Genomic DNA, 14,046 nt, shown 5'->3' with positions numbered 1-14,046 from the left:
TTTTGAAGGTTAACTCGGCTGCAACTTTCAAAACAGCCCTAACGTTTGCCCCGGAACCCAGAATTGAGCTTATTTTATATGCTTTTGGTGTAGAAGAAGCTACTTTATCAAGTGCCAGCCGAAATAAACGGGGGAAACCGGTAAAAACAGAAAACGGAACCTACAGGTTGAATTTTGAAGGTTAATTCAGCTGCAAACTTCAAACAACCATAATTTTTGCCCCGGAACCCAGAATTGAGCATATTTTATATGGTTTTGGGAGAGAAGAGGCTAGTTTATTCAACTGCCAACCGAATTAAACGAGGGAAATCGGTAAAAATAGAAAACGGAACCTACTGGTTGAATTTTGAAGGTTAATTCGGCTGCAAACTTCAAACAGCCGTAACTTTTTCCCCGGAAACTAGAATTGAGCATATTTTATATGCTTTTGGGAGAGAAGAAGCGACTTTATTCACCTGCCAGCCGAATTAAACGGGGGAAATCGGTAAAAATATAAATCGGAACCTACAGGCTGAATTTTGAAGGTTAACTCGGCTGCAACTTTCAAACAGCCCTAACTTTTGCCCCGGAACCCAGAATTGAGCATACTTGTTGTTCCTTTGTTGTCATCAATTTTGTAAAAAAAAACAACCTGATGTCCTAGCCGATGTTGTGACATATGCCTTGATGAAGGCCAGGACATCCGCCCCTGCTGGCATGCAAGTGGGTCCCTTGTGGTTATGCTTTATGGTATGATCTGTGCTTACTTGAAGGTCAAGTAACTGTGTGTTGGGAGCCAGTTGCGGGTTGTAATTGTTGAAGCAAATCTTTGATTAAAAAGATTTGTTTCTATTTTTTACTTGTTGATCACTCATATCAGATCTTGAAAGATTCTCTGCTGATATGAGTTGGATCAAAGTGTTCTTCAGCCCAAATAAACCCTAGCCGCCTCTGCTGAAGTATATATTTTGACAAAGACCTGAAGCTTGAAGTCGATCGAGAGAATTACCTTGAAGATCAAGTGTTCTTAAGAGTGTAAGTTGTTCTTTGTCTTTGTTAGTTGTGAACTCGTCTTGCTCACTGATTCTATAAAGTGAGACTGAGTTCTGTGTTGTGTTTGAGTGTCAAACAAACTCTGTGTTATTGTTGTTCACCAATCACTGTGGCAGTGATTGAGGAAAAGTGAGAGGGGCTCTCATACTTAGGCTGTGGTTCTGAGTAGAATACCACTGGGTAGAATAGGTTAAGAACAATGAACTTGATGTGTTCATGTGGGTCTGTAATACCTAGTTCTTGAGATAGTGGAATTCCTTTTCATTGGGCGAAAGCTAACCAGACGTAGGTGTAGTTTCACCGAACTGGGTTAACAACTTCCTGTGTCTTGTTTCCTTTTAGTGGTTTGTTGTTTCGTGTTCAGGTCTTTCAGTTGTATGATGTTCTAATCGATTGTCCCAGAATCGTGCAGGACATTTGTTCTAAGGGATCTAGAATTTCAATACTTTATATGCTTTTGGGGTAGAAGAAGCTACTTTATTCAAGTGCCAGCCGAATTAAACGGGGTAAATCGGTAAATATAGAAATCGGAACCTACAGGTTGAATTTTGAAGGTTAACTCGGCTGCAACTTTCAAACAGCCCTAACTTTTGCCCCAGAACCCAGAATTGAGAATATTTTATATGCTTTTGGGGTAGAAGAAGCTACTTTATTCATGTGCCAGCCGAATTAAACGGGGGAAATCGATAAAAATAGAAATCGGAACCTACAGGTTGAATTTTGAAGGTTAACTCGGCTGCAACTTTCAAACAGCCCTAACTTTTGCCCCGGAACCCAGAATTGAGCATATTTTATATGCTTTTGGGGTAGAAGAAGCTACTTTATTCAAGTGCCAGCCGAATTAAACGGCGAAAACTGGTAAAAACAGAAAAAGGAACCTACAAGTTGAATTTTGAAGGTTAATTCAGCTGCAAACTTCAAACAGCCATAACTTTTGCCTCGGAACCCCGAATTGAGCATATTTTATATGGTTTTGGGAGAGAAGAGGCTAGTTTATTCAACTGCCAGCCGAATTAAACAGGGGAAATCGGTAAAAATAGAAAACGGAACCTACTGGTTGAATTTTGAAGGTTAATTCGGCTGCAAACTTCAAACAGCCGTAACTTTTTCCCTGGAAACTAAAATTGAGCATATTTTATATAGTTTTGGGAGAGAAGAAGCGACTTTATCCACCTGCCAGCCGAATTAAACAGGGGAAACCGGTAAAAATATAAATCGGAACCTACAGGTTTAATTTTGAAGGTTAATTCGGCTGCAAACTTCAAACAGCCATAACTTTTGCCCCGGAACCCAGAATTGAGCATATTTTATATGCTTTTGGGAGAGAAGAAGCGACTTTATTCACCTGCCAGCCGAATTAAACGGGGGAAATCGGTAAAAATATAAATCGGAACCTACAGGCTGAATTTTGAAGGTTAACTCTGCTGCAACTTTCAAACAGCCCTAACTTTTGCCCCGGAACCCAGAATTGAGCATACTTTATATGCTTTTGGGGTAGAAGAAGCTACTTTATTCAAGTGCCAGCCGAATTAAACGGGGGAAATCGGTAAAAATAGAAATCGGAACCTACAGGTTGAATTTTGAAGGTTAACTCGGCTGCAACTTTCAAACAGCCCTAACTTTTGCCCCGGAACCCAGAATTGAGAATATTTTATATGCTTTTGGGGTAAGAAGAAGCTACTTTATTCATGTGCCAGCCGAATTAAATGGCGGAAACCGGTAAAAACAGAAAACAGAACCTACAGGTTGAATTTTGAAGGTTAATTCAGCTGCAAACTTCAAACAGCCATAACTTTTGCCCCGGAACCCAGAATTGAGCATATTTTATATGGTTTTGGGAGAGAAGAGGCTAGTTTATTCAACTGCCAGCCGAATTAAACGGGGGAAATCGGTAAAAATAGAAAACGGAACCTACTGGTTGAATTTTGAAGGTTAATTCGGCTGCAAACTTCAAACTGCCGTAACTTTTTCCCCGGAAACTAGAATTGAGAATATTTTATATAGTTTTGGGAGAGAAGAAGCGACTTTATTCACCTGCCAGCAGAATTAAACAGGGGAAACCGGTAAAAATATAAATCGGAACCTACAGGTTTAATTTTGAAGGTTAATTCGGCTGCAAACTTCAAACAGCCATAACTTTAGCCCGGAACCCAGAATTGAGCATATTTTATATGCTTTTGGGAGAGAAGAAGCGACTTTATTCACCTGCCAGCCGAATTAAACGGGGGAAATCGGTAAAAATATAAATCGGAACCTACAGGCTGAATTTTGAAGGTTAACTCGGCTGCAACTTTCAAACAGCCCTAACTTTTGCCCCGGAACCCAGAATTGAGCAAACTTTATATGCTTTTGGGGTAGAAGAAGCTACTTTATTCAAGTGCCAGCCGAATTAAACGGGGTAAATCGGTAAAAATAGAAATCGGAACCTACAGGTTGAATTTTGAAGGTTAACTCGGCTGCAACTTTCAAAACAGCCCTAACTTTTGCCCCAGAACCCAGAATTGAGAATATTTTATATGCTTTTGGGGTAGAAGAAGCTACTTTATTCATGTGCCAGCCGAATTAAACGGGGGAAATCGTTAAAAATAGAAATCTGAACCTACAGGTTGAATTTTGAAGGTTAACTCGGCTGCAACTTTCAAACAGCCCTAACTTTTGCCCCGGAACCCAGAATTGAGCATATTTTATATGGTTTTGGGAGAGAAGAGGCTAGTTTATTCAACTGCCAGCCGAATTAAACGGGGGAAATCGGTAAAAATAGAAAACGGAACCTACTGGTTGAATTTTGAAGGTTAATTCGGCTGCAAACTTCAAACTGCCGTAACTTTTTCCCCGGAACCCCGAATTGAGCATATTTTATATGGTTTTGGAAGAGAAGAGGCTAGTTTATTCAACTGCCAGCCGAATTAAACGGGGGAAATCGGTAAAAATAGAAAACGGAACCTACTGGTTGAATTTTGAAGGTTAATTCGGCTGCAAACTTCAAACAGCTGTAACTTTTTCCCCGGAAACTAGAATTGAGCATATTTTATATAGTTTTGGGAGAGAAGAAGCGACTTTATTCACCTGCCAGCCGAATTAAACAGGAGAAACCGGTAAAAATATAAATCGGAACCTACAGGTTTAATTTTGAAGGTTAATTCGGCTGCAAACTTCAAACAGCCATAACTTTTGCCCCGGAGCCCATAATTGAGCATATTTTATATGCTTTTGGGAGAGAAGAAGCGACTTTATTCACCTGCCAGCCGAATTAAACGGGGGAAATCGGTAAAAATATAAATCGGAACCTACAGGCTGAATTTTGATGGTTAACTCGGCTGCAACTTTCAAACAGCCCTAACTTTTGCCCCGGAACCCAGAATTGAGCATACTTTATATGCTTTTGGGGTAGAAGAAGCTACTTTATTCAAGTGCCAGCCGAATTAAACGGGGTAAATCGGTAAAAATAGAAATCGGAACCTATAGGTTGAATTTTGAAGGTTAACTCGGCTGCAACTTTCAAACAGCCCTAACTTTTGCTCCAGAACCCAGAATTGAGAATATTTTATATGCTTTTGGGGTAGAAGAAGCTACTTTATTCATGTGCCAGCCGAATTAAACGGGGGAAATCGGTAAAAACAGAAATCGGAACCTACAGGTTTAATTTTGAAGGTTAATTCAGCTGCAAACTTCAAAAAGCCATAACTTTTGCCCCGGAAACTAGAATTGAGCATATTTTATATGGTTTTGGGAGAGAAGAGGCTAGTTTATTCAACTACAAGCCGAATTAAACGGGGGAAATCGGTAAAAATAGAAAACGGAACCTACTGGTAGAATTTTGAAGGTTAACTCGGCTGCAACTTTCAAACAGCCCTAACTTTTGCCCCGGAACCCAGAATTGAGCATATTTTATATGCTTTTGGGGTAGAAGAAGCTACTTTATTCAAGTGCCAGCCGAATTAAACGGCGGAAACCGGTAAAAACTGAAAACGGAACCTACAGGTTGAATTTTGAAGGTTAATTCAGCTGCAAACTTCAAAAAGCCATAACTTTTGCCCCGGAACCAAAAATTGAGCATATTTTATATGGTTTTGGGAGAGAAGAGGCTAGTTTATTCAACTACCAGCCGAATTAAACGGGGGAAATCGGTAAAAATAGAAAACGGAACATACTGGTTGAATTTTGAAGGTTAATTCGGCTGCAAACTTTAAACAGCCGTAACTTTTTCCCCGGAAACTAGAATTGAGCATATTTTATATTGTTTTGGGAGAGAAGAAGCGACTTTATTCACCTGCCACTCGAATTAAACAAGCGAAACTGGTAAAAATAAAAATCAGAACCTACAGGTTGAATTTTGAAGATTAACTCGGCTGCAACTTTCAAACAGCCCTAACGTTTGCCCCGGAACCCAGAATTGAGCATATTTTATATGCTTTTGGTGTAGAAGAAGCTACTTTATTCAAGTGCCAGCCGAAATAAACGGGGGAAACCGGTAAAAACAGAAAACGGAACCTACAGGTTGAATTTTGAAGGTTAATTCAGCTGCAAACTTCAAACAACCATAACTTTTGCCCCGGAACCCAGAATTGAGCATATTTTATATGCTTTTGGGAGAGAAGAGGCTAGTTTATTCAACTGCCAACCGAATTAAACGGGGGAAATCGGTAAAAATAGAAAACGGAACCTACTGGTTGAATTTTGAAGGTTAATTCGGCTGCAAACTTCAAACAGCCGTAACTTTTTCCTCGGAAACTAGAATTGAGCATATTTTATATAGTTTTGGGAGAGAAGAAGCGACTTTATTCTCCTGCCAGCTGAATTAAACAGGGGAAACCGGTAAAAATATAAATCAGAACCTACAGGTTTAATTTTGAAGGTTAATTCGCTTGCAAACTTCAAACAGCCATAACTTTTGCCCAGGAACCCAGAATTGAGCATATTTTATATGCTTTTGGGAGAGAAGAAGCGACTTTATTCACCTGCCAGCCGAATTAAACGGGGGAAATCGATAAAAATATTAATCGGAACCTACAGGTTGAATTTTGAAGGTTAACTCGGCTGCAACTTTCAAACAGCCCTAACTTTTGCCCCGGAACCCCGAATTGAGCATATTTTATATGCTTTTGGGGTAGAAGAAGCTACTTTATTCAAGTGCCAGCCGAATTAAACGGCGGAAACCGGTAAAAACAGAAAACGGAACCTACAGGTTGAATTTTGAAGGTTAACTCGGCTGCAACTTTCAAACAGCCCTAACTTTTGCCCCGGAACCCAGAATTGAGCATACTTTATATGCTTTTGGGGTAGAAGAAGCTACATTATTCAAGTGCCAGCCGAATTAAACGGGGTAAATCGGTAAAAATAGAAATCGGAACCTATAGGTTGAATTTTGAAGGTTAACTCGGCTGCAACTTTCAAACAGCCCTAACTTTTGCCCCAGAACCCAGAATTGAGAATATTTTATATGCTTTTGGGGTAGAAGAAGCTACTTTAATCATGTGCCAGCCGAATTAAACGGGGGAAATCGGTAAAAATAGAAATCGGAACCTACAGGTTGAATTTTGAAGGTTAACTCGGCTGCAACTTTCAAACAGCCCTAACTTTTGCCCCGGAACCCAGAATTGAGCATATTTTATATGCTTTTGGGGTAGAAGAAGCTACTTTATTCAAGTGCCAGCCGAATTAAACGGCGAAAACCGGTAAAAACAGAAAACGGAACCTACAGGTTGAATTTTGAAGGTTAATTCAGCTGCAAACTTCAAAAATCCATAACTTTTGCCCCGGAACCAAAAATTGAGCATATTTTATATGGTTTTGGGAGAGAAGAGGCTAGTTTATTAACCTACCAGCCGAATTAAACGGGGGAAATCGGTAAAAATAGAAAACGGAACCTACTGGTTGAATTTTGAAGGTTAATTCGGCTGCAAACTTTAAACAGCCGTAACTTTTTCCCTGGAAACTAGAATTGAGCATATTTTATATGGTTTTGGGAGAGAAGAGGCTAGTTTATTCAACTATAAGCCGAATTAAACGGGGGAAATCGGTAAAAATAGAAAACGTAACCTACTGGTTGAATTTTGAAGGTTAACTCGGCTGCAACTTTCAAACAGCCCTAACTTTTGCCCCGGAACCCAGAATTGAGCATATTTTATATGCTTTTGGGGTAGAAGAAGCTACTTTATTCAAGTGCCAGCCGAATTAAACGGCGGAAACCGGTAAAAACTGAAAACGGAACCTACAGGTTGAATTTTGAAGGTTAATTCAGCTGCAAACTTCAAAAAGCCATAACTTTTGCCCCGGAACCAAAAATTGAGCATATTTTATATGGTTTTGGGAGAGAAGAGGCTAGTTTATTCAACTACCAGCCGAATTAAACGGGGGAAATCGGTAAAAATAGAAAACGGAACCTACTGGTTGAATTTTGAAGGTTAATTCGGCTGCAAACTTTAAACAGCCGTAACTTTTTCCCCGGAAACTAGAATTGAGCATATTTTATATAGTTTTGGGAGAGAAGAAGCGACTTTATTCACCTGCCAGCCGAATTAAACAAGCGAAACCGGTAAAAATAAAAATCGGAACCTACAGGTTGAATTTTGAAGGTTAACTCGGCTGCAACTTTCAAACAGCCCTAACGTTTGCCCCGGAACCCAGAATTGAGCATATTTTATATGCTTTTGGTGTAGAAGAAGCTACTTTATTCAAGTGCCAGCCGAAATAAACGGGGGAAACCGGTAAAAACAGAAAACGGAACCTACAGGTTGAATTTTGAAGGTTAATTCAGCTGCAAACTTCAAACAACCATAACTTTTGCCCCGGAACCCAGAATTGAGCATATTTTATATGGTTTTGGGAGACAAGAGGCTAGTTTATTCAACTGCCAACCGAATTAAACGGGGGAAATCGGTAAAAATAGAAAACGGAACCTACTGGTTGAATTTTGAAGGTTAATTCGGCTGCAAACTTCAAACAGCCGTAACTTTTTCCCCGGAAACTAGAATTGAGCATATTTTATATAGTTTTGGGAGAGAAGAAGCGACTTTATTCACCTGCCACTCGAATTAAACAAGCGAAACTGGTAAAAATAAAAATCAGAACCTACAGGTTGAATTTTGAAGGTTAACTCGGCTGCAACTTTCAAACAGCCCTAACGTTTGCCCCGGAACCCAGAATTGAGCATATTTTATATGCTTTAGGTGTAGAAGAAGCTACTTTATTCAAGTGCCAGCCGAAATAAACGGGGGAAACCGGTAAAAACAGAAAACGGAACCTACAGGTTGAATTTTGAAGGTTAATTCAGCTGCAAACTTCAAACAACCATAACTTTTGCCCCGGAACCCAGAATTGAGCATATTTTATATGCTTTTGGGAGAGAAGAGGCTAGTTTATTCAACTGCCAACCGAATTAAACGGGGGAAATCGGTAAAAATAGAAAACGGAACCTACTGGTTGAATTTTGAAGGTTAATTCGGCTGCAAACTTCAAACAGCCTTAACTTTTTCCCCGGAAACTAGAATTGAGCATATTTTATATAGTTTTGGGAGAGAAGAAGCGACTTTATTCTCCTGCCAGCTGAATTAAACAGGGGAAACCGGTAAAAATATAAATCAGAACCTACAGGTTTAATTTTGAAGGTTAATTCGGCTGCAAACTTCAAACAGCCATAACTTTTGCCCAGGAACCCAGAATTGAGCATATTTTATATGCTTTTGGGAGAGAAGAAGCGACTTTATTCACCTGCCAGCCGAATTAAACGGGGGAAATCGATAAAAATATTAATCGGAACCTACAGGTTGAATTTTGAAGGTTAACTCGGCTGCAACTTTCAAACAGCCCTAACTTTTGCCCCGGAACCCCGAATTGAGCATATTTTATATGCTTTTGGGGTAGAAGAAGCTACTTTATTCATGTGCCAGCCGAATTAAATGGCGGAAACCGGTAAAAACAGAAAACGGAACCTACAGGTTGAATTTTGAAGGATAATTCAGCTGCAAACTTCAAACAGCCACAACTTTTGCCCCGGAACCCAGAATTGAGCATATTTTATATGGTTTTGGGAGAGAAGAGGCTAGTTTATTCAACTGCCAGCCGAATTAAACGGGGGAAATCGGTAAAAATAGAAAACGGAACCTACTGGTTGAATTTTGAAGGTTAATTCGGCTGCAAACTTCAAACAACCGTAACTTTTTCCTCGGAAACTAGAATTGAGCATATTTTATATAGTTTTGGGAGAGAAGAAGCGACTTTATTCTCCTGCCATCTGAATTAAACAGGGGAAACCGGTAAAAATATAAATCAGAACCTACAGGTTTAATTTTGAAGGTTAATTCGCCTGCAAACTTCAAACAGCCATAACTTTTGCCCAGGAACCCAGAATTGAGCATATTTTATATGCTTTTGGGAGAGAAGAAGCGACTTTATTCACCTGCCAGCCGAATTAAACGGGGGAAATCGATGAAAATATTAATCGGAACCTACAGGTTGAATTTTGAAGGTTAACTCGGCTGCAACTTTCAAACAGCCCTAACTTTTGCCCCGGAACCCCGAATTGAGCATATTTTATATGCTTTTGGGGTAGAAGAAGCTACTTTATTCAAGTGCCAGCCGAATTAAACGGCGGAAACCGGTAAAAACAGAAAACGGAACCTACAGGTTGAATTTTGAAGGTTAACTCGGCTGCAACTTTCAAACAGCCCTAACTTTTGCCCCGGAACCCAGAATTGAGCATACTTTATATGCTTTTGGGGTAGAAGAAGCTACATTATTCAAGTGCCAGCCGAATTAAACGGGGTAAATCGGTAAAAATAGAAATCGGAACCTATAGGTTGAATTTTGAAGGTTAACTCGGCTGCAACTTTCAAACAGCCCTAACTTTTGCCCCAGAACCCAGAATTAAGAATATTTTATATGCTTTTGGGGTAGAAGAAGCTACTTTAATCATGTGCCAGCCGAATTAAACGGGGGAAATCGGTAAAAATAGAAATCGGAACCTACAGGTTGAATTTTGAAGGTTAACTCGGCTGCAACTTTCAAACAGCCCTAACTTTTGCCCCGGAACCCAGAATTGAGCATATTTTATATGCTTTTGGGGTAGAAGAAGCTACTTTATTCAAGTGCCAGCCGAATTAAACGGCGAAAACCGGTAAAAACAGAAAACGGAACCTACAGGTTGAATTTTGAAGGTTAATTCAGCTGCAAACTTCAAAAATCCATAACTTTTGCCCCGGAACCAAAAATTGAGCATATTTTATATGGTTTTGGGAGAGAAGAGGCTAGTTTATTCAACTACCAGCCGAATTAAACGGGGGAAATCGGTAAAAATAGAAAACGGAACCTACTGGTTGAATTTTGAAGGGTTAATTCGGCTGCAAACTTTAAACAGCCGTAACTTTTTCCCCGGAAACTAGAATTGAGCATATTTTATATAGTTTTGGGAGAGAAGAAGCGACTTTATTCACCTGCCAGCCGAATTAAACAAGCGAAACCGGTAAAAATAAAAATCGGAACCTACAGGTTGAATTTTGAAGGTTAACTAGGCTGCAACTTTCAAACAGCCCTAACGTTTGCCCCGGAACCCAGAATTGAGCATATTTTATATGCTTTTGGTGTAGAAGAAGCTACTTTATTCAAGTGCCAGCCGAAATAAACGGGGGAAACCGGTAAAAACAGAAAACGGAACCTACAGGTTGAATTTTGAAGGTTAATTCAGCTGCAAACTTCAAACAACCATAACTTTTGCCCCGGAACCCAGAATTGAGCATATTTTATATGCTTTTGGGAGAGAAGAGGCTAGTTTATTCAACTGCCTGCCAAATTAAACGGGGGAAATCGGTAAAAATAGAAAACGGAACCTACTGGTTGAATTTTGAAGGTTAATTCGGCTGCAAACTTCAAACTGCCGTAACTTTTTCCCCGGAAACTAGAATTGAGCATAATTTATATAGTTTTGGGAGAGAAGAAGCGACTTTATTCACCTGCCAGCCGAATTAAACAGGGGAAACCGGTAAAAATATAAATCGGAACCTACAGGTTTAATTTTGAAGGTTAATTCGGCTGCAAACTTCAAACAGCCATAACTTTTGCCCCGGAACCCAGAATTGAGCATATTTTATATGCTTTTGGGAGAGAAGAAGCGACTTTATTCACCTGCCAGCCGAATTAAACGGGGGAAATCGGTAAAAATATAAATCGGAACCTACAGGCTGAGTTTTGAAGGTTAACTCGGCTGCAACTTTCAAACAGCCCTAACGTTTGCCCCGGAACCCAGAATTGAGCATATTTTATATGCTTTTGGTGTAGAAGAAGCTACTTTATTCAAGTGCCAGCCGAAATAAACGGGGGAAACCGGTAAAAACAGAAAACGGAACCTACAGGTTGAATTTTGAAGGTTAATTCAGCTGCAAACTTCAAACAACCATAACTTTTGCCCTGGAACCAAGAATTGAGCACATTTTATATGGTTTTGGGAGAGAAGAGGCTAGTTTATTCAACTGCCAACCGAATTAAACAGGGGAAATCGGTAAAAATAGAAAACGGAACCTACTGGTTGAATTTTGAAGGTTAATTCGGCTGCAAACTTCAAGCAGCCGTAACTTTTTCCCCGGAAACTAGAATTGAGCATATTTTATATAGTTTTGGGAGAGAAGAAGCGACTTTATTCACCTGCCAGCCGAATTAAACAGGGGAAACCGGTAAAAATATAAATCGGAACCTACAGGTTTAATTTTGAAGGTTAATTCGGCTGCAAACTTCAAACAGCCATAACTTTTGCCCCGGAACCCAGAATTGAGCATATTTTATATGCTTTTGGGAGAGAAGAAGCGACTTTATTCACCTGCCAGCCGAATTAAACGGGGGAAATCGGTAAAAATATAAATCGGAACCTACAGGCTGAATTTTGAAGGTTAACTCTGCTGCAACTTTCAAACAGCCCTAACTTTTGCCCCGGAACCCAGAATTGAGCATACTTTATATGCTTTTGGGGTAGAAGAAGCTACTTTATTCAAGTGCCAGCCGAATTAAACGGGGGAAATCGGTAAAAATAGAAATCGGAACCTACAGGTTGAATTTTGAAGGTTAACTCGGCTGCAACTTTCAAACAGCCCTAACTTTTGCCCCGGAACCCAGAATTGAGAATATTTTATATGCTTTTGGGGTAGAAGAAGCTACTTTATTCATGTGCCAGCCGAATTAAATGGCGGAAACCGGTAAAAACAGAAAACGGAACCTACAGGTTGAATTTTGAAGGTTAATTCAGCTGCAAACTTCAAACAGCCATAACTTTTGCCCCGGAACCCAGAATTGAGCATATTTTATATGGTTTTGGGAGAGAAGAGGCTAGTTTATTCAACTGCCAGCCGAATTAAACGGGGGAAATCGGTAAAAATAGAAAACGGAACCTACTGGTTGAATTTTGAAGGTTAATTCGGCTGCAAACTTCAAACTGCCGTAACTTTTTCCCCGGAAACTAGAATTGAGCATATTTTATATAGTTTTGGGAGAGAAGAAGCGACTTTATTCACCTGCCAGCCGAATTAAACAGGGGAAACCGGTAAAAATATAAATCGGAACCTACAGGTTTAATTTTGAAGGTTAATTCGGCTGCAAACTTCAAACAGCCACAACTTTTGCCCCGGAACCCAGAATTGAGCATATTTTATATGCTTTTGGGAGAGAAGAAGCGACTTTATTCACCTGCCAGCCGAATTAAACGGGGGAAATCGATGAAAATATTAATCGGAACCTACAGGTTGAATTTTGAAGGTTAACTCGGCTGCAACTTTCAAACAGCCCTAACTTTTGCCCCGGAACCCCGAATTGAGCATATTTTATATGCTTTTGGGGTAGAAGAAGCTACTTTATTCAAGTGCCAGCCGAATTAAACGGCGGAAACCGGTAAAAACAGAAAACGGAACCTACAGGTTGAATTTTGAAGGTTAACTCGGCTGCAACTTTCAAACAGCCCTAACTTTTGCCCCGGAACCCAGAATTGAGCATACTTTATATGCTTTTGGGGTAGAAGAAGCTACATTATTCAAGTGCCAGCCGAATTAAACGGGGTAAATCGGTAAAAATAGAAATCGGAACCTATAGGTTGAATTTTGAAGGTTAACTCGGCTGCAACTTTCAAACAGCCCTAACTTTTGCCCCAGAACCCAGAATTAAGAATATTTTATATGCTTTTGGGGTAGAAGAAGCTACTTTAATCATGTGCCAGCCGAATTAAACGGGGGAAATCGGTAAAAATAGAAATCGGAACCTACAGGTTGAATTTTGAAGGTTAACTCGGCTGCAACTTTCAAACAGCCCTAACTTTTGCCCCGGAACCCAGAATTGAGCATATTTTATATGCTTTTGGGGTAGAAGAAGCTACTTTATTCAAGTGCCAGCCGAATTAAACGGCGAAAACCGGTAAAAACAGAAAACGGAACCTACAGGTTGAATTTTGAAGGTTAATTCAGCTGCAAACTTCAAAAATCCATAACTTTTGCCCCGGAACCAAAAATTGAGCATATTTTATATGGTTTTGGGAGAGAAGAGGCTAGTTTATTCAACTACCAGCCGAATTAAACGGGGGAAATCGGTAAAAATAGAAAACGGAACCTACTGGTTGAATTTTGAAGGGTTAATTCGGCTGCAAACTTTAAACAGCCGTAACTTTTTCCCCGGAAACTAGAATTGAGCATATTTTATATAGTTTTGGGAGAGAAGAAGCGACTTTATTCACCTGCCAGCCGAATTAAACAAGCGAAACCGGTAAAAATAAAAATCGGAACCTACAGGTTGAATTTTGAAGGTTAACTCGGCTGCAACTTTCAAACAGCCCTAACGTTTGCCCCGGAACCCAGAATTGAGCATATTTTATATGCTTTTGGTGTAGAAGAAGCTACTTTATTCAAGTGCCAGCCGAAATAAACGGGGGAAACCGGTAAAAACAGAAAACGGAACCTACAGGTTGAATTTTGAAGGTTAATTCAGCTGCAAACTTCAAACAACCATAACTTTTGCCCCGGAACCCAGAATTGAGCATATTTTATATGC

Source organism: Lotus japonicus, chromosome 6, assembly GCF_012489685.1.
Source record: "Lotus japonicus ecotype B-129 chromosome 6, LjGifu_v1.2".
Taxonomy (NCBI): Eukaryota; Viridiplantae; Streptophyta; class Magnoliopsida; order Fabales; family Fabaceae; genus Lotus; species Lotus japonicus.
Note: the sequence above shows the minus strand (reverse complement) of the source record.